General features: G+C 38.6%; 1 long non-coding RNA gene across 3 annotated transcripts in view; it reads right to left on the bottom strand.

Moving 5' to 3' along the window:
* The window catches only part of LOC122751569, a 31064-nt gene extending 10404 nt beyond the window's left edge, over nucleotides 1-20660 (bottom strand). Inside the window, exon 1 of one of the 3 annotated variants that reach the window (XR_006355797.1) lies at nucleotides 20555-20660. This is a non-coding gene — a long non-coding RNA (uncharacterized LOC122751569). The other 2 variants (XR_006355795.1, XR_006355796.1) reach the window with 2 other exon arrangements.
* Nucleotides 20661-21569: the final 909 nt, after the last annotated feature.

The following is a 21569-nucleotide window of genomic DNA, read 5'->3' on the forward strand; positions in this document are numbered from 1 at the left end:
CAATTAATGGGTATTCCTTCAGTTTCCAGTTTTTGGTCACCACAGAAAGAGTATATATTATATGTAAGGTTAAATAGCTTAAAACTACATATATATGTATACATATATACACATATATATACACACACACTCACATATGTGAATATACAAACATAATCTTTAATAGCTTAAAACCACACTAAGACTTTTGGGACACCCTATATGGTTTTGTGTGTGTGTGTGTGTGTGTGTGTGTGTGAGAGAGAGAGAGAGAGAGAGAGAGAGAGAGAGAGAGAGAGAGTCTGTATGATCAAAAGGATAGGTATAGATGGGAGAGAGCTACACTGATGAAAAGGGTAACAGATCTATCAAAGTATCTGTGCTTTTATCTGGGCATTTCTCAGGTAATGGACTATACATATACATACACATATACACATGTGTAGATACACATACATGTGTGTATATATGTATGTGTGTATACACACACACATACACACACATGTACATGTGCATACATACATACTCACTGAGCTCATATCTCCAGAGCTCTTTACTACTGGTAGAATGGAAAAAAACAAATCTGTTTCTTAGGGACATCAGTGTTTACACAATGGGAAAATTACACACGGGACCCCTGACCAAGTATGTAGAACCAAACCATGGGAAAATGAATATTTACTCCCCACTTCAATAAAAATTATGGGAAAAAACCCTTATTAAAATATAATACTCATGATAGAACTGTCTAAAAATTGAATGAGCTGCTTTATGAAATAATGACTCCCTTGACAATGGAGGCCTTCTAGAAGAGATTAGATGACTCCCTTTGAGGAATTCTATGAAGAGGATTCCTCTTCAAGGAGGAGTTGGACTAGATGACCTCTGACCTCCCTCTGATCCTTTTTGACTCTGAGATTTTCTGATCTCAGAATCTCCCTCTAAGATGTATTAGTTGCCAGTATGTAGGCATTTCTATGATCATAAATACTCATTTCAATTAAACAAGTATTTATGAAATACCTATTATGGAAGTGTCCCCAAAGAAGCTATATGATTTCCCTAAATTCATACAGATAAGTGATAGTACCAGGATTTGAAACCAGATCCTTATATTTCAAGGTCAGCATTCTTTCTACTACACCAATATGAAAAGAAAATCAAGTTAGGAAGCATTTATTAAGTGCCTATTATGTGCTAAATACCAGGGATGCAAACAAAGACATATGGCAATATATGAATGTTTCAAAATGATTCCAGGACATTAAAAAAAAAATCTTACTACTGCGTTAGTTGTTTTTTTGGTTTTGTTTTTTATCATTTACCTTTTTTTCCCAAAAGCAAGATGGTCATCATTTGAAGACTAATGTGATTGAGGCCAGTCACATTCAAATTTAGCTATAGGTTAAAACATCAGAAATTAATCCATTCCTTTAAAAACGCAACTTATTGATGCATTTTGTCCTCAGTTGGACATTATTTCAACGTCCTTCCAAACTGAATCCTCCTCTGGGTGAAAGAAAAATAATAATGCATAAAACAAACAACCCCTTACCCCCACAAAATATAAAGATCCTGGTACAGTGACCATATCTCACAATGTATATATACTCTTCAGTCCTTATAATCCCCTACCTCTCTGCCATAAGGGTGAAGGTTGATTTCATTATCTATTCTCTAAGATCTTCAATGGTTTCATAATGCAGAATCTGGCTTCTTTTAAGTGATCTTTTCTTTTCTGTCATTGTTGTAATGCTTGCATATACCCTGTCACAGGATCCTGACATTAACTGTATGACCTAGGGTACTGTGAGAAAATAATTATTAATAATTGATTTTTGGGGGGGTCCAGAGATCAGTCGTTTCTCTCCCCTACTCCAGAAAGTTGAGTTTTCCTTGAGAAACTTCATCATATCTCATTGGGACAAACCCAAGGGAACAAAAAGAATGGAGATAGATTCTTGTGTCTAGATCAGTGAAGGACTGATGGGATTAAACCATAACTAGATAATAGACTTTGCCCTGAGCAACTTCAGTGAATGTATTTTGCCTTCTTTTCCCTTTTGTCAGTTCATTTTAATGTAGACCACCTTCAAGTCATGTCAACCAATGGAATTGAATGATGATAACCAATGAGGATAAAATGGCCTTTGGAAGTCACCATGAAAGGGCTTTCAGGTCTTCAAGGTCTTCTGGGTATTCTGGGGCATCTTGTGACCTTCTCTTGGTTCTCTGAGACCACATGGTCTCTGTCTCTCTTGCTAGCTCTCTTGGGTCTCCTTGAAACCACATTCTCCAGCTTGTGCTACCTAGAATGCTGAAGTTCTCTCCCTGCTTTCTCTACCATGTGACCTAAGACCATGAGAAGTTAGGGAGATACATGGTCAATCCTTTACTGATATAATATTATTAAATTAAGTATATGTTTACTCAAAACTTATGTATATAGCAATAGCAATTAACTTTTAAAATACAGTTTATAACTTAACCTCTCTTGCGCTCAGTTTCCTCATCTATAAAATAACAGGTTTACACTAGATTAATTCTGAGCTCCCTTCCACCCCTAAATTTATTACCTGAAAAAGAACTAATTGATCAGTTCTAGGAGTATCATATCACTATATCCTATAGCTACTTTCTTAAGTTTAATACAGATAATAAATTGGCTATATAGAGGATATTGTGAGAGTAGGTTATATTAAATTGTTCTCAAGGTAACCATTTTATATAACCCTCTCAAATTAACCAGTATCTCCCAGGTTCTAAGTCGAGATGCAAAGATAGCTAAGGGTGCCAAGAGATGTCTGGGTGAGCAGTTACTAAGACTTTCTGACACTATTGTCAGATGGGTCCATGGTCCATAACACCATGAAGTTATCTTGTCCATCTTGCATGTTTCTGATATTCAAGAGGGAATATTTTCAGGCGGCCGTCATCATTCTTCCTGGACTGCTAACATCTGCTTGCTAAAGCCTGCAAGTTTCCCCAGAGTTTTGAGGTTTGTAAACATTACTTGATGATGACATACTAAATATTGCGAACATGTGCCTCTCAATCCACACCCCAAACCCTCCAAAGAACATTTCATATTTTCAGACTTTGGTCAACTGACTTCTTTTTTTGATTGTAGTTTCTTAACTGATATTTAAATACATTATTTATTAAAAATGAGTGCCTTGGGGCGGCTAGATGACATAGTGGATAGAGAACCGGCCCTGGATTCAGGAGTACCTGAGTTCAAATCCGGCTTCAGACATTTGACACTTACCAGCTGTGTGACCCTGGGCAAGTCACTTAACCCCCATTGCCCCACCAAAAAAAAAAAAAAATGAGTGCCTGGACCAGTGCTTGCAGGAAATAAGACAACTGTAAACCACAAGGTCAACTTTGAAGTAGACAGTGATCCAGAAATAGAGATTGTTTCTGACCACTCTTAATTGGAATTGCTGCCAAGCATAAAAGCAGACTCATTTACTATAATGGACATATAAATATTAGACAGGTATATCTTTGCTTTTATAGACCAGAAGACTTCAAACCATTTTAGGAAGAGAAACTAACATTAATAGTCCAGGCAATTTCCCAGTATTTAAGTAGCACCCATTCTTCTGTTCAACAATTTGAATCTATAGATTGATAATGGAAAAAACAGGGCAATGTTTCAAAGCAAGAGAGGTTTAAATGGAGATTGCACATCTGAAATAAAAATCATTAGCCTGACATATACAGTACTTCTCACTTGCCTGAAATCAATAGTACTGCCGCAGACAAATGATATATGATAGAAAAATCCCAAATATATCCCCATGGAGGCTCTTTCTTTCTAAGGAAATAATTACTGAACTAAATTACTATGATTTTAAAAAGTCTATGTACATACCCAGAATTATAGAGTTTAAATTATGGCTATATACATTCAAAATCAAGTTGAAAGTGGGAAGAAAGGAAAGGGGGGAAAACCATGATATTGTCCTAAATGACAAGTTCTCCCCAACATCACCTGCACCCCCCCCACCCACACACACATCTTTGTTTTATGAGTTTTTTCTACTTTAAATAGAGCCAAAGTTGCAGATGGGCAGATCTTTTGGAAATCATGATATTTAATACACAAAATCATTTTGTTTTCCATTACTTTCAAAAAATTAATGAAGGAACCAAGGGCAAGTTAATTCCCAAAAGGAGATTATTGGAACATTGCACATGATACCCTAGGCATTTTCATGGGCTGTCTCCCATGGCTGGAATTTTCCACCTTTTCATCTCTATCTCCTGGCATCCCTGGAATATTCAAGATCCCACCATGTATGAGCAGCCTTTTCTGATCCCCTCTAATGATAGTGCCTTCTCTCTGTTCACAATCCCTGAATTATTCTGTCTATATGTTGTTTGAATGTAGTTGTTTGCATGTTGCCTCCCCCATTAGACTAATGAGCTCTTTTGAGTACATAACAGGGACTGGTTTTGCCCCTGTTTCTTTGCATCCCCGTCACTTAGCACAGTGCCTGGCACACATAGTGACTTAATAAATGCTTGTTGACTGTACCAATTTTGGTGGACTGTACTACATTGTTGTACCAATAGCTTTTCTTGAAATGTTGTATTTATAAACCAAACCAATACAAAGATCATCAAAACCATAGACATTGCTAAGAAGGAAACATAAGCTAGAGACTCTTCAGGGGCAGCTAGGTGGCACAGTGGATAAAGCACTGGCCCTGGATTCAGGAGGACCTGAGTTCAAATCTGACCTCATACATTTGACACTTACTAGCTGTGTGACCCTGGGCAAGTCACTTAACCCTCACTGCCCCAGAGAGAGAGAGAGAGAGAGAGAGAGAGAGAGAGAGAGAGAGAGAGACGTTTCAGAAGAGAGCAACCAGGATGGCATCAGGTCTCACATCATGCTACATGAAGATCTCTTGGAAGAATTGGGGATGTTTAACCTGTAGAAGAAAGAGAAGATTTAGGGGGATACATAATAGGTTTTTTTTTTCAAGTATCTCCAGTGCTAATTAATAGAAGAATCATATCAATAGTCAATAACTAGAAGTGTTGTGCTTAGCCCTAGAGGGTAGCTTGAGGAGCAATGAATGAAAATTGAAAAGGAGCAAATTCAGGTCTGAGGTAAGGAAAAAAATTTACAATTAGATCTTGCCCAAAGTGGAATAAAATCTCTCAGGAGGTGGTAATGGGTTCCCTTCACTGGATGCAGTCAATCAAAGCTTAGATAACCACTTATAGGGCAGGTTGAATAGGGTCAAATAAATAAAACACAACCCTCCCAATTTAGCCATTGTTCCCACAGTTCTAAGTCAAGAGATGAGAAGAGGTAAGGGTTACCATGGGATGTCTGAGCGACCAGTTACCAAGGTCCTCCAACAATTTTCAGTTTTGTTTCTGTATAAGGTATTATTATACAGATGTGGGTTGGACTAGATAATTACTGTGGTCCTTTCTAACTCTGAGATTTTAGGACTCATTGGGAACATCATGTACTCCCTAATCTGTAAGAAAGGAGGTTTGTGAAAAGACTTCATAAATGTGTATAAAGCTTGTTACTCAGTCCTCCCAAGCAAAATGATTAGGAACATTTGAAAGGGTGGTTCTATTAATGCTTATGAGAAATAAAAGAAAATTAAGGGATTCAGGAAGAGATGGTGGGGGATTGGTGGCTGACATTCTTTTTTTTTTTTAATTTTTTTTATTAGGTCAGGCAATTGGGGTTAAGTGACTTGCCCAGGGTCACATAGCTAGTAAGGGTTAAGTGTCTAAGGCTGGATTTGAACTCAGGTACTCCTGAATCCAGGGCCAGTGCTTATCCACTGCGCCACCTAGCTGCCCCCATTCTTTTTTTTTTTAATTTTATTTTTTTGATGAGGCAATTGGGATTAAGTGATCTGCCCAGGGTCACACAGCTAATAAGTGTCCAGTGTCTGAGGCCAGATTTGAACTCAGGTCCTCCTGAATCCAGGGCTTGTGCTTCATCTACTGCATCACCTAGCTGCCCTAAATTCTAATGAAATATATAATTTAGTGCTCTTTAACCCAAGAGGAAGTAGATTTTGCTCCTTTCAAGAAACTAAATTTTATAAAGCACTTAACTAAGGGCCAAGCACTTTTCTAGGCTCTGAGGACAGAAAGAAAAAAATTAAACAACCCCTATCCACAAGTAGATTACATTCTGCTTCTTTGTTACTGCTGTTCTGCCCACAGAGAATTTTGGGGAAGTTTGAGTTAGCAATTATGTGATGCTCTGTGGCTAAAAGTCCAACACATATATAAGGATGGGAAATAAAATATCAATGTAAGCTTATTCTCTTCCAAAATTACAGGAAGGGAAGCCCATAGTTAATGTAATCCAGAGCCAAAATTAAACATTCTGGTACCCAGGGCAAGTAGAATACATAGAATACACCTGGGGCAAGTAGTGGGTAGAGAGTCTTAGGGACAAAACTTGGGCCTTGAAACACAAAAGCCTGTTATCTCCAAGCCCCTGCCCATAGTGGGGAGATTGACCTACCCTTGTGGGTATAGTTCTCAGGATACAGTAATACAATTTCTGCAGAGGCTACTCCTAGGAGGAGTAGGTAAGGGCCAGGGCAGGAAGGACCTCACCTGAGACATGGCTTCCAGGGAAAGGATGGTTGCTATTTATTTGATGAATTATTCTTGCTAACTATATGCTAAGCTCAGTTGTTCCATACACTAAAAGTGCATAAGTGTTAGTGCCCTTTAAATTCCAGCACAGTGGATCAAAGATCCAGTCACCCCACCTTAGTTATGGCTCTAATAAAATCCATCCCATAGAGTGATTTTTTAAACATCCCCTGTTAAAACTTATCAGTGTGAACCTCCTATGGCACAATTGCCAGTTGCCTAATTTCTGAGTTCCCCAACTTCTAACAGTCTTTCTCAAGCAGGACAAATCTTATCTCTGCATTTTTCTATGATCTACTTCGCCCACTAACCAACCACACCACCATCTGCATGCTCACTCACACGCTGCCCTCCCCCCCCAATGCAAATCCTCAAATGCTTCATCACTCCTTTTGTGTGTGTATGTGTGTAGAAATCATAGAACCCGAGAGAACTATTAAAGCAGCTTCTTTAAAAAAATGAAAGCTACAAACCAGGGATTTATAAGTCTCTAAAGTCTGAAGGCCAAATTGCCATCTGAGTGTAATGCATACATTCCAGACGTGTTACCGACATTCGTACTATACTTCCTGCATATTACAAGTGTGCTGTAATTCTGATCCAAAAAAAAATGTCCTTTAATCTAGTTAAGACATGCCATTTTCCCAATAAGCCTTAGGAGCTCTACAGTTAGGGTTCTAGCCATGAAGGAATAAGGTCATTTCCTAGATTTGGACCTTAGAGACATTTAGCATGCAAATAATTCAGAAATGAAAGAACACTCTTATTCTTTGGTTGTTAAAGTTAAGGTTATGCTGACATAGTCTGGTGTTTTGTGTTTTTTTTTAATTGAAAGAGCAGATTGGGTAGGAGTTAAAACCACTTGATTTTATAGACTAGAAAGAGTGCTAGATAAAAAGTCAAAAGACCCGGATTCAGGTCTGAGCTCTACCATCTGCTCCCTGTGACACCTTGGGTAAATAACTTCATCATTCTAGAGCCTCTGTTTCTACACCTGTAAAATGAGGGGGTTAAACCAAATGGCATACATGCCTTATCCAAATAATGCAGCAATTTCTATGTCATCATGCATACTTTCATTATATGATGTGTTTGTAAACTCAATGTAATCTCAGAAGAAAGAAAATAATTTTAAAATAAAAATTACAAAATTACTCTTACCAGCATGTCATCTGGGTAGCTGGAAACAATTTCCTTTAGTTCAAGAAAGCAATAACTTTTATCACATTCATAGCCACAATGGCATGATTTTTAGAAAACAATTACTCTTCTTAAAACACATGCAACCATGTTACTCTTGCCTAAGAGCCTACAGTGACTCCCTAGTGTATGATTTAAAACACACACACACACACACACACACACACACAAAACAACAAAAACACCCCCACCTCTTCAACTTTGCATTTATAGCCCTTCCCAGACTCAGTCCAGTCTCTCCTTTCTAGGTTAATTACCCATTACTCCCCAGCCAAAGGGACCTACTCTGTGGTCCCCAAATGCAAAGATCTGTCTCTTGATTCCATACCTTGGCATAAGCAGTCCTTCTTCCCTGGAATATACTTCTTCCTCACTGATGCCTTTTAAATCCCTAGCTTCTTTCAAAGCTCAACTCATATGCCATCTCTGAAAGAAGGAAGGAAAGAAAAAGGAAAGAAAAAGGAAAGGAAAGGAAAGGAAAGGAAAGGAAAGGAAAGGAAAGGAAAGGAAAGGAAAGGAAAGGAAAGGAAAGGAAAGGAAAGGAAAGGAAAGGAAAGGAAAGGAAAGGAAAGGAAAGGAAAGGAAAGGAAAAGGAAAAGGAAAAGGAAAAGGAAAAGGAAAAGGAAAAGGAAAAGGAAAAGGAAAAGGAAAAGGAAAAGGAAAAGGAAAAGGAAAAGGAAAAGGAAAAGGAAAAGGAAAAGGAAAAGGAAAAGGAAAAGGAAAAGGAAAAGGAAAAAAATCTGAATCCTTTTGGTTGCTAAAGCAGATATTTTGGTACCTTCCATAACACAGCGCATTTGTGCTCAGCACATGGTAGACACTCAAGAAATACCTGTTGCTTGACTGGTAACTTAACCAAGCTCCACTCTCATCTCTGTAGTTAATGAGATAAATGTTAAGCGTGTTATGTACATCAGAGATTCAAAAAGCAGATGTAGGAGACAAGGAGTTAAAAATCACCACCACATGGGAACTCACCAGAGATGGCTTTTCTGTTGAATGAATAGCTCCTAAGAACTTAGGGAGGTAGTTTAGCACATAGAATATTAGACTTGGAGTTAGTATCAGCTTTGAGTCCCACTTCTGACACTATTGCTGTGTGATCATGGACAGGTCCCTTCACTTCCTGATTTAGTCCTCAGAAGGGATGTAGTGGAACAGGGATGATAATGCACTCTTTGTAGAACTATGAATTGGTCAATACAGCTTGCTATTTTTCAAAAGATATTAGAAATTAATGATGTTGCTTTCAACGCTGTCTTTGTTGTCTGCTTTCTTCTGAACTTCCTTCTGTGCATTTAAAAATGTTTTAATGTTCTTTTTTGTTCTTTTCTCTTTTTTGCATCACTATTTCTAGCTTCCTTTAAGGGCTCCTAATTCCCCTCCCACAATTAAAAAAAAAAGAAAGAAAGAAAACCCTTGTAACAAAGAAACATAGTCGGGGCAGCTAGGTGGCACAGTGGATATGGATAGAGCACAGGAGGACCTACATTCAAATCCAGCCTCAGACACTTGATACTTACTAGCTGTATGACCTTGGGCAAGTCACTTAACCCTCATTGCCCAACCAAAAAATCCCACAAAAATAAAAAAATTTTTAAAAACCAAGTAAACATAGTCAAGCAAAATAAATTCACCCAATGGCCATGTCGAAAAATGTATCTCTTCCCCTTTCTCCTTTTTCCCTTTATTCTCTGAGAACATCATAGAATATAGACAAGGAAAGAGAAAATACCCCCTTCAAGGGTATCTGGTCCAATCTTTTTTTAAATCAATGATAATAGCATTTATAAAGCACTTTACATATATTATCTCATTTGATCCTAAGAACAACTCTATGAAGTAGGTGCTATCATTATCCCCACTTTACAGATGAGGAAACTGAGGTAGACAGAGGTTAAGGGATAGTGCTTAAATGCTAAAGGGAGTTTGTGGCCCTGATCCAATAAGCATTTATTAAGACTCTACTATGGGTATGGGAATGTGCTAGAGGTGGTGAGCATGAGAGACAAAACAAGCGAACAACAATAGACTTTAACCTCAAGAAGCTTTACATTCTAGTAGTATGATAGAACACATGAATTAAACACACTAAAATAAAGAAATCAACATCCTTCTGTTGATTTGTGAAAAAGGAAGAAAGATCAAAGAATGAAGGGAATCAAGCAGTTTCTGGAGATAGCAAATGAATCACAGAATCTGAGACTCTGAAAGACCCTTGAAGGTCTTCTTGTCCAGCCTTTATTCAAAGGAACTCCTGCTATAACCTAGTGATTATTCAGCCTTTCTTTGAAGATCTCCAGGGGTTGTGGGGTAGGGCCTGAACGTGGGAGGAAGCTAAGGGTCCTAAGAAACAAGAGGGAAGAGGGAGTGTATCATCAGCATGGGACACCTCATGAAAAGACCCAGAAGGAGAGTCAAGTTTGAGGCACAACAAGGAGACAAGTTTGGCAAGAACATGGGGTGCATAAAGGGGGGAAATCTACAATAAACCTGGAAAAGGAACCCAGAAAGATATTTTGAAGGTCTTTCAAAAAATTACTTGAGGAGGTAGCATTTTGTCCTGAGAAGCAATTTTGTTCTTGTTTTTCAGTCATGTCCAGCTCTTTGTGACCCCATTTGGGGTTTTCTTGGCAAAGATATTAGAGTGGTTTGCCATTTCCTTCTCCAGCTCATTTTACAGATGAGACAACTGAGGCAAACAGGGTTGTCACTTGTCCATGATCAGACAGCTAGTGTCTGAGATGGTATTTGAACCCCCGAAAATGAGTCTTCCTGACTCCAAGCCTAGCACTCTATCCACTGTACCACCTAGCTGCCCCAATAGTGAGCCACCAAAAGTTCTGAGGGAAGGGCGTGATATGGTCAGAATTGTATTAGAGAATGATTGTTTTGTCTCTTATGTGGAGCATGGATTGAAGCAGGGTGAGACTAGGCTCAGGCAATATGACTCTGCAATGATACTCAGGTCCAAAGTGGTAGCTGGCCAGGCCTTTTCTTGGCCTTGCTGGAAGCTGCCTCAGCCCCTGCGTATTAGTATAGGGAAGTCCCAAAAAGGACAAGTCCAAAGTGATCTCTCTCACTTGCTCTAACCTGGGATATGGCTTGAATATGCCATTTCATTCTTTAGAGACCTTTAGTAATTCTATCCAGCTCTTTCCACCATGCCGACCAGGAGAATGACTTGTACATTTGGTATTCCCAGGAAACCCTCACTAGAACTTTTTAAAGATAAATGGATTCAAATGAATCAAGTTGTGGAGTTGGCCATGTCATATGTATGTGTGTTTATGTGTTTGAGTATTTTAAGGTCACATATAAAATTTTCAGTAGAGAATATTCCCAAGAGGGGAGAGCAGGGTGGAATTTAGAAAGAACTTTTTTTTTTTATTTCTAGCCTGATTTTTTTTACACTAGCAGCACTCCACAGATCAGAGTTTTGTCTTTCAGCCAGGATCCAGCTGTGCACATTTTCAACAGCTGGAATGGTAATAAACTCTGTTCTCTTAAAATGAGCTCATTACGATTTAGTTTGTGCTGACTCCCAACAAAACCACAAATTGCTTCCTCAAGTTTAAAAAGAATTTTTATAAAATTGCTAAAAGAAAGAAATTTTCAAATAAAATTCTAAGTTTCAGTACATTAATTCTGCATAGCTGGTCTATGCTTTCCCATAATACTTGGATGTCAGACACCAAAGGTAGGGAAACTAAAGAAATGGAATTTGGTATCTTCTTAAAAAATTATAATGACTTTTAAAAAATATTTTAAAGAGGTTATGAACTTTATTTAGGAGACTGCAATAGTCCAGAGCTGGAAAAAAGAAGCAGAATCCTGCCTCAACAATTTACCAGCTGAGTGACCCTAGGGAAGCTACTTACCCTGTCTATCTCAGTTTCTTCACGTGTGAAGTGGGGATAATGCTAACATCTACCTTATAGAGTTGTTTTTAGGTCTGTAAATTTTAAAGTGCTATATAAATGTTAGCTGTTGTTATCTGTAAAAAATAAAACAAAGGGACCAGACCAAATGTCCTCCAAGATTTCTTCCACTCCTGTGTCTATAATTCTGCTTTCAGAGAATAAGGGAAAAGGAGAAGAGAGAAGAGACCCATTTCTGGACATAGTCATCATGGAAATCTACAAACAGAGGCATATGAGAGACCTTACTTATTTAGAGTCCAACTTACACTTTGAATCATTTGATTAACCTCTTCTAAGGCGAGGCCAAACATCTTTCACAAGCATCTATCTCCTTCTATTATATCTCCCTTGATAGTTGTCCTCAGAGCGTGGGCAAATAAATCTCTTGTTTATTTGTCTTGTTTCCAATAATCCTGTATGGTTGCATGGGAGATGCCATGGGAGAGAAGGACTTTTAAGAGTGCTTTGTTTTACTGAATCAAATGCTTTTTATACTCAACAACAAAAACATAAAAAAGCTAGAATATAAGGAGGTGCCCATCAATTGGAGAATGACTGAACAATTGTGGTATGTAAATGCAATGGATATTATTGTGTTGTAAGAAATAATAAAAGAGGTTTTCAGAGAATCATGGGAAATATGAACTGATGTAAAGTGAGCAAAATAAGGAGAACAATTTATGCAATGACAACAGTTTTGTAAAGAAAAAACTACTCTGAAAGACAAAAAAATCAACTGTTCTGACCATTTAGTTCTCTTCTAATGACCAACCACAAGTCTAGAAGACCTATGAAGTAATATATATATACATATATATATGTGTGTGTGTGTATATATATATGTATATATATGTGTGTGTGTATATATACATATATATATACATATATATATACATATATATATATACATATATATATACATATATATGGGGGGGCAGGGTAATGAGCGTTAAGTGACTTGCCCAGGGTTACACAGATAGCAAGTATCAAGTGTCTGAGGCTGGATTTGAACTCAGGTCCTCCTGAATCCAGGGCTGGTGCTTTATCTGAAGAAGCATATTATTTACCTCTTGACAGAGAGTTGATGGACTCAAAGTGCAAAAAGAGACATAACCTTTTTGACATTGCCACTGTATGGATTTGTTTTGCTTGACTATATTTATTTGTTACCAAGGTTTTTCCTCTGCTTTGGGGGAGTAGAGATGATGCAGTTAGAGGGGTAGTTAGCAATAGTGATGCCAAATAAAAAAAAAGAACCATTGAAACATTTTTAATGCACAAAAGAGATCAGAAGAAGTTCAAAAGGAAGCACAGATAAGAAGAGTTTTGAAAGTAATGCGCAAAATTTATCACATTTTTTTGAAATGCAAATAGTATGAAATGGAAACTTATGATTTCACAAATGATCCTTTTGTGTTCTTCTGTGTATATGAAAATGCTCTTTTGGGAGGTATCTAAAGTTCAGAATTTAAAACAATTTGAAAGCAAATACAAAGAAAAAAGTAAGAAGCACAATGGGATCCATAATCCCCAAAGAGTTCAGCCTCTCTGGAAACACAGGAAAAACAAAGTGGATGCAGGATGATGATTATCTAGACCAAAGCTTCTTAAACTGTGGGTCATGACCTCACAGGGAGTCCCATAACTAAAAGTTTGGCAGTCAATGTCTGATTTGTATACCTATTTTATATACCTATATGCCTGGGGTACCATAGAAATTTCTTGGGTGAAAAGGGGTCACAAGTGGGAAAAGTTTAAGAAGCCCTGATCTAGATCATAAAATACAATGGAATGGACAGCCTATAGAGCCCATCTCTCAGTTTATATACGTTGTACAGACACTGCTGACATGCAATTAAGTTGGCTTGGAATTCAATTAAGGGAGAACAGTCTGGATTGTGTTTGGGAAATTGTGCAATGATTTTGCCGGCCCTATGTTTCTTCCTGAAAATATAGTCCATCTTTTTCACATCAGTATTCTTTGAGAGATGTCACATGGTAGTGAAGTGATGCATACGGGTCTCCAAAGAATTAAAGTTCTGGATCACCTTAAAGTCAATGGGGAGGTATGAGGTAGACTCAATAAAATACAACATATGACCAACAATGAGTAAAGAAGTTAAACCAATCATGTAGATAGACTGGCAGCTAACAGGTAGTTTGTTGGTTCTATTGGTAATAACAATCACTGATAATAATTGTTGTCATGTATAGAGGACCATGAGGTCTGCCAAGCACTTTACACACATTATCTCCTTTGATCTTCACAACTACCCTGGGAGGTAGGTGCCATTATCATCCCTATTTTACAGAGAAGGAGACTGAGGCTAAGGAATTTTGAATAACTTAGCCAGAGTCATAAATCTATCTAATTAAGAATAGGAAGCAGGATTTGCATTCATTGAATACAAGTCCAGAATTCTACCCACTGCACCATTCAGCTGCCTAGAAGAGCCTTGCAATGAGTCTAGAGAAATAAAGGGAAGATCCTATCATATGGGGTGGATCCCCATGGAAAATTTACAGTAATGTGAGAAATAATAGGTTTTTAAATGCCCACAGCCTGCCCCCTCCCCTTCCAGGGGATTATATTAAGATTGATTGGTTTGACTTTGCTGATTGACTTGCTCGAAGCTGACTTGATTGAAACCACACCTACCTGAGAGCCTGGCCCTCAGGGGGTGGGTTCTCTGACCTCATCATGTTCTGCTCATGAACCACCCTCAAGTCCAGTGAACCAATGGATTTGGGTGATCCTAGTGTAGGGGCCAAATTTTAATTGGGAAATGTTAGTTAGGCAGCTTGCCACAATATTGGGGCAAAGAAGGAGATTAACAGCCTCTTTCAAAAACAGAACAGGGTTTATTAACAAGAACAAACTTAAAAACACAAGTAAGATTAGTAGAATTAAGGAAAAGGGAAAAAGGGAATGGGGAAAGGAAAATTATACTACCTACGATTACACCACTGCCGGGGGCTCAGCAGAGCACACAGCTGTGTTGCGCCTCTTTCCAGCTCAAATGCCAGAATGGTGAATCTCCTCTCTTCTCTTTCCCAGCAAACCCTGGGCTGTCCACACACAGCCCCAAGATAAATGCCTGGCAGCCCTGATTGACAGTCACATGACTGCCCTAAATGGGCTTCAAGTCATAATTCTGCCAGGCCCATGTAGGCATCGGCACGTGGTGATGATGTGAGCTGCTAGCACCATGACAATGGCACATTGCCTGAACCCTGGCCAGTGTGCATGCCAGGGCTTTTTTAAATTCTAGCCAAAAGATGAGGTCATAAAACCCTCAAATTACAATTAATTCTTTACATTAGTCAATTATCTTGGAGCAGTGTGTAGGGGCTGCCTCTCTTCTGGACCCAGAGGTAGTTTCCACTCTCATAGGCACAGGAATTGCCTCTTTTTGGCCTGAGACTCTGAGGTGGTGAAGGCACCTTGTTCTGATTCTTCTATCCTAGGTATGTAGGGCGTCGAAACTTTCTGAACTCCACGTATTCTCTCTTTACTAATATCTAATATGTTTTAATAAATGTTTTTGGTTTTTTTTTGTGGGGGGGGTTGTGGGGCAGTGGGGGTTAAGTGACTTGCCCAAGGTCACACAGCTAGTAAGTGTCAAGTGTCTGAGGCCAGATTTGAACTCAGGAACTCCTGAATCCAGGGCCTGTGCTTATCCACTTCGTCACCTAGCCTCCCCTTAATAAATGTTTAATGCCCAAAACTGGTGCTAAAGCTTCTAATTTATAAGTAACAAATATATTAGCAACCTCAGCTAATTTTCCCCAAACTTAGGACAGAAATAAGGCTACCACATATAGTTTTTTTGTTTGTTTTGTTTTGTTTTGTTTTTTGGTGTTTTTTTGGGCGGGGCAATGGGGGTTAAGTGACTTGCCCAGAGTCACACAGCTCATAAGTGTCAAGTGGCTGAGGCCAGATTTGAACAATAGGTTTACATGCCACAGTTTGATGTGGACAAAAGTCACAGAGGATAATAACACAATCATTGTTGGGTTATAATCTGAATTATTTTGGAGATAATATCCACTCTGATCATAGGTCCATCAAATATTGAAAGATTTAAGCAAAATTAAATGAATAAGTCATAAAAGAAAGAAGTCTCAAAATATCTTTACTCAACTATCTTTGGTCAAACTCAAATCCCTGGAGGGAGGGGGCTAGTTTCCCCCTCCCATTCTTTTTTTTTTTTTTTTTTTTTTAGTGAGGCAATTGGGGTTAAGTGACTTGCCCAGGGTCACACAGCTAGTAAGTGTTAAGTGTCTGAGGCCGGATTTGAACTCAGGTACTCCTGACTCCAGGGCCTGTGCTCTATCCACTGCGCCATCTAGCTGCCCCCCCCCCCCTCCCATTCTTAATTGCCTATCTTTACCAAAAGCTTCTTTCCTTTAGCTTAAAATTTTTATCTTCATTAAATGTATATATACCCTTTAAGAGTATCATTCTGGGGGCGGCTAGGTGGCGCAGTGGATAAAGCACCGGCCCTGGATTCAGGAGTACCTGAGTTCAAATCCGGCCTCAGACACTTACTAGCTGTGTGACCCTGGGCAAGTCACTTAACCCCCATTGCCCCGCAAAAAAAAAAAAAAAAGTATCATTCTGTGTACATTCATTTTTGTCAGTTTTTTGCCTTTTAGTATGAATTATTGATTTTGAACATCATGTCACCTTTAAGCTATTTTAAAGTTTATATAAAATTTCTCTCACAACAGCTTTTTGAGAGTATAAGCATTTTTATTTTATTTTACAGGTGAGGAAATTGAGGCCCAATGCAATTTAGTGACATACAATGACCATAGTCGCAGATCACAGTCTAGCTATTACTACAGAGAAACCAAACCCTATCCTTGGTGTTCATTTCAAGTATTACAATCAGAGAAAGTTCCTTTTGAGGCAATGAAATTGCACTGAAGTAACATTACTATTTTTATATCCTTGATATTAAAAATGAAGGCAAAGAAGAAGGACAAATTCTTCATCTAAGCTTAAACCAGTCTCCAAGATCACAAGTCAAGTTCCAGAGTTATTATGGTATCCAACTTTAGGGGACAAAAAATAAAAAGAGAGCCCCTTCCAAGATAGACCAACTCTTAATTGGAATTTTGGAAAAGAGCTGCCCCTCACCCAAAATATTTTCAGTGTGCTGTTTATTCTTTGACATAGATCAAGAAATAATTCTGAGGCAAGTCTTTCATAATTAAATCAAAAATGATCATGAGATAAATTCCAACCTCAGAAGTATTTTTAATGTGATGAGTGGAACAGTCCCATTCACCTCTTGTCAAAAAAAAAAGAGAGAGAAAAAGTCACAAATAACACAATCTGATTTTGCTCAGATATGCTCATTCTAACAAGCCATTTTTTAAATTTCTACTCCTTTTGACTGGGGTTCAATGTTTGTTTTCACTATTAAATCATAGTGTGACTAATTTGCAGGTATTCACTCATTTCTGGATATGTCTTTTGAATGAATGACATTTCTGTATATCCCACTTAAAGGAACAGGACTTTTTCGAAAACCACAATGAGACACCCCTTTAACCTTCCTGTTCTATTTATCCAAACATTTATTTCTCAAGAGGTGGAGTGTGTCAAGTATTCAAGAACTAAGGGGTTATTGTTTTCTTATTCCCCTCTCTGCCCCATGTTCTTTGTAGCATAAGTATCTTCTGAGAGAAAGATCGGATAATGTAAAGTAAATTCTTGGTGTCCTGCAGACCAGTATCTTGGGTTAGGAGAGAGACAGAGCCCCTTTAAGATTTCCAAATACCTTAATTATCACCGAACTAAGAGACTTTGCCCCAGGCCTAGATCAACAGTTCACAAAGTGCCTTTGATCTGCTAAAAATGTTCATTAGGTTATGGTGCCCTATGTTATTTATAAATGTACTTGGAGGAAAATAATCAAAGTTTTCATTCTCTTTCCTTATCTTTTTCCTCCTCCTCTGCCTTTTTTTCCCTCCTTTTTCTCCTCCTCCTCTTATTTTTTTGTTTTGTTTTGTTTTGTGCATTATGGCATCTGCACTGGCCTTCCTGTGACCAAAGTCATAATTCCAAGCTAAATTTCCATTCTCCACTGGGAATACCAGGAAACATAGGAATACCAGGAGAGAGTGTAAGTTAATTGTTGCTTGTTATCCTGTCTCTGGCAATTATATCCCTCATGCTTCAGAGGTAATGGAAACACCCCCTCTCCCTGCCCACACACCTACAAACAAAAGATGATCCAGAATTACACCTCGAGTAGCCCAAATTATCACAGCACAGGGAAAATGTCCTTACTACAACCAAATTCTGTTGAAAGAACTGACCTGATTGTGAAAGTTTCATTTTATTTGGCCTATACACCCCCCCCAAAAGAAACAAAACCCCCCAAAACAGAAAACGATATATGAAACTATGGTTCAAATGGAAAAGCCTTCCGATTTCCAGGAGTTACAAGAGCATTTCAGAATACAGTATATGCTACTATTGTCAAAAGCAAAAAAGGGATCCATCCTACATTTGTTTGTTTAAAAAACTATGAACCCTAAAGTGTTTTGAAAAATAACAAAAGTCCTAGAAGTAATCAGTATTAAATACAAGGGCCCATGGTTTTGATACATTCACTTTCCAGGCTTTTCTCAGAGTTCAATCTTTACTGAGACACAGGTCTAGCCAGACACCAGAGCAGGGCAGGCAACCTCCCTTTAAAATAATTTCAGTGATTCTTTTTTTGTTTGTTTTTTTGCGGGGCAATGGGGGTTAAGTGACTTGCCCAGGGTCACACAGCTAGTAAGTGTCAAGTGTCTGAGGCTGGATTTGTACTCAGGTACTCCTGACTCCAGGGCCGGTGCTTTATCCACTGAGCCACCTAGCCACTCCAATTTCAGTGATTCTTAACAGGCCTCCAAATCTCCTCTCTTTATCAAAAGCTTCACTCTTTCAGCTAAAGCTTTGGATCTTCATTAATATGCAAACATACTGGGGGCAGCTAGGTGGCACAGTGGATAGAGCACTGGCCCTGGATTCAGGAGGACCTGAGTTCAAGTCCAGACACTTGACACTTACTAGCTGTATGACCTTGGGCAAGTCACTTAACCCTCATTGTCCTGCCCCCCCCCAAAAAATATATGTATATACACATATATGCAAACATACTCCCTAAGAGGTCCATTCTGTACATGTCATGTTTATCAGTCATTTATATTTTGGTGTGAATTAGTGATTTTGAACATCATAAATCACCCTTGAGCTGTTTTAAAGTTTATATAACACTTCTCTTCCATCAGTCTTTGGTTTTTGTTTTTGTTTTTTTTGGCAGGGCAATGAAGATTTAGTGACTTGCCCAGGGTCACACAGCTAGTAAGTGTCAAGTGTCTGAGACTGGATTTGAACTCAGGTCCTCCTGAATCCAGGGCTGGTGCTTTATCTATTGAACCACCTAGTTGCCCCTAGTCTTTGAAGAGTAGAAATATTTTTATTCTATTTTACAGATGAGGAAACTGAGGCCCCAAAAGGCCAAGAATACCATTCACTGGGCACTTGAAGTAAAGAGTATTTGGGGTACTGAAAAGAAATTTTCCTTGGGCCTTGAAGCAGAAACTCAATTTTTTTTTTGCTTCATGGACCCCCCACCCCTTGGCAGTTTAGTGAAACCTGTGGACCCTTTCTCAGAATAATGTCTTTAAATGTAAAATATAAAATCCATAGGATTACAAAGGAAATAAATTATGTTGGAATATACTTATCTACATTTTCCCCTAAAACATTCGCAGATCCCAGAGCCAGTGCTATTGATTATAGACCACTTTTCTAGGCTTGGCAACTCATGCCCCAGAAATGTATGATCTAACCAAGCCACTTTTACTTTGGCCCATCTTCCTTTATTTTAGCCTCAATCTTACCTTTGATCCCCTCCTATGGGAACATCCCCTTCACAGTAGGCCTTGAATCAGCGGGGAAGGGGGACACCACAGAAAAACTCAACGGAAACGGTTTTCTATGGGCCTGTAATGTGCACAGGATGAAACTTGGAAAGAGGGTCGAGTCCGTATTCAACACGCAGTGATTTCCCTCCTTACCTCCTCCCCTCGAGATACCTATCCTCCATTGAGGCATCATCTGTGGCTGGAAAGAAAATGGAAATCACCCTGTGTGGTATCTCCATAGAGCTTTTGAAAACTCCAGAAAATCAATCTTGCCGGCAAACAGCGACGACAACTTCTGTGGACACAAAGACTGGGAAACCAGCCCCTGATGTGACAGCTCTGCACCCATCAGGTCTGCAAAAGCGACAAACTAGGGGCCGTCTAGACAGGAAGAGATGAGTAATCAAGAGGGCCAATCAATCCGACTCCCTGCACGGCTCAGAGCGTTTTCTAGCAAAGTTTTGTTTTTCACAGGAAGGGCCACTTTAATAATCTTGTGCTGTGAGAACACCGGACTATGTGTGAACTCGGGGATTTTCAAGCCATCTGGGTCCGGGACAAGTCTATACCAGCAAATGCCAGGAAAAGTAGATAATTATCTAGGTACATGGGGGAAGGGAAGTGCTCCAGAAACTCTATTGTGGACTGTCCGCAATAATCAGCTCCACCAGAAATTTCCGAAATGCTCTGCTTAAAATGTGCCTGTGGAAATAGGAGCAGTGAAGTGACCTCTTCTCAATCAGCAGGTAGCGGCAGGGTGGGAAGCCACGTTTGTGTGATTAGAATTCTTCATTGGAAAGAAATGCACCCACACACACACACACACACACTCACACCCGCCCCCAAAGGACTCTACTCACCCCTCGCTGGGGGAAGGGTGAAAAAACGTGCCTTTCCACACCTCTAGGCTTGCACCTGGATCAAGGAAAGAAGGGAGGGTAGCTTTCTTTCCCTTCTCAGTGGGACCATCCTGCAGCTGGGCAGTCAGAAAACCGACCCACTGACATCTATCGAGTATTGTTGTTTGCTCGACTTGTATCTGGCCTGCAAGGCTCTGATGTTGAGTAACTTACAGAAGGCATCCTATGCATGATGAAGGGGGAACAGAGTGCCCTTCCATCTGTCTACTTCCTTATGCCCCCTCATCGACAGTCACTCCAGCTAATATAAAGGTAAAAACAAGCACGTCTAGGAAAAAGTATTACATAAATACCCCCTCCTTTGTATTTTTAGATTTATTATATATTTATTTACATATTTGTCCGTTATTGATATTTAACATATTGTTATGTGATATCATTATTGTCACTTGGTCTGTAATATAATATAAAGAATATAATTCTTTATAATATTTATAATTTTATATTCAGCTGTATATTTATCATCTTTATGTAAATTACCTATACTTATATAATATAAAACAACATATATATTTGTATCTTTTCTGAAAACACATAAAATAACAGAGGATCATAAATGTTTTAGCACTGCATAGTAAAAAGCCTTTTTTGATCCACCCAATTGTTAATACCCTTCCTCCTAAATGACTTTCCATTCAACCATTTTGTATTTGTATTTATTCACTCAATATTATATAATATATTTACATACATACATAATATTATATATACTTATATGTGTCTGTATATACATGAAATGAATTTCTACCCACATTAAGCTTCTGTTCTAATCGGGGAAACAGTAAATGTATATGTCTGTGTGTATGTATATATATATATATATATATATATATATATATATATATATATATATATATATATATATATGTGTGTGTGTGTGTGTGTGTGTATGTGCATGTGTATATGGACATGGACATGCACATGTATATTACTATGAATTATAATTGTTATCATT

This window comes from Dromiciops gliroides, chromosome 3, assembly GCF_019393635.1.
Source record: "Dromiciops gliroides isolate mDroGli1 chromosome 3, mDroGli1.pri, whole genome shotgun sequence".
Lineage (NCBI taxonomy): Eukaryota > Metazoa > Chordata > Mammalia > Microbiotheria > Microbiotheriidae > Dromiciops > Dromiciops gliroides.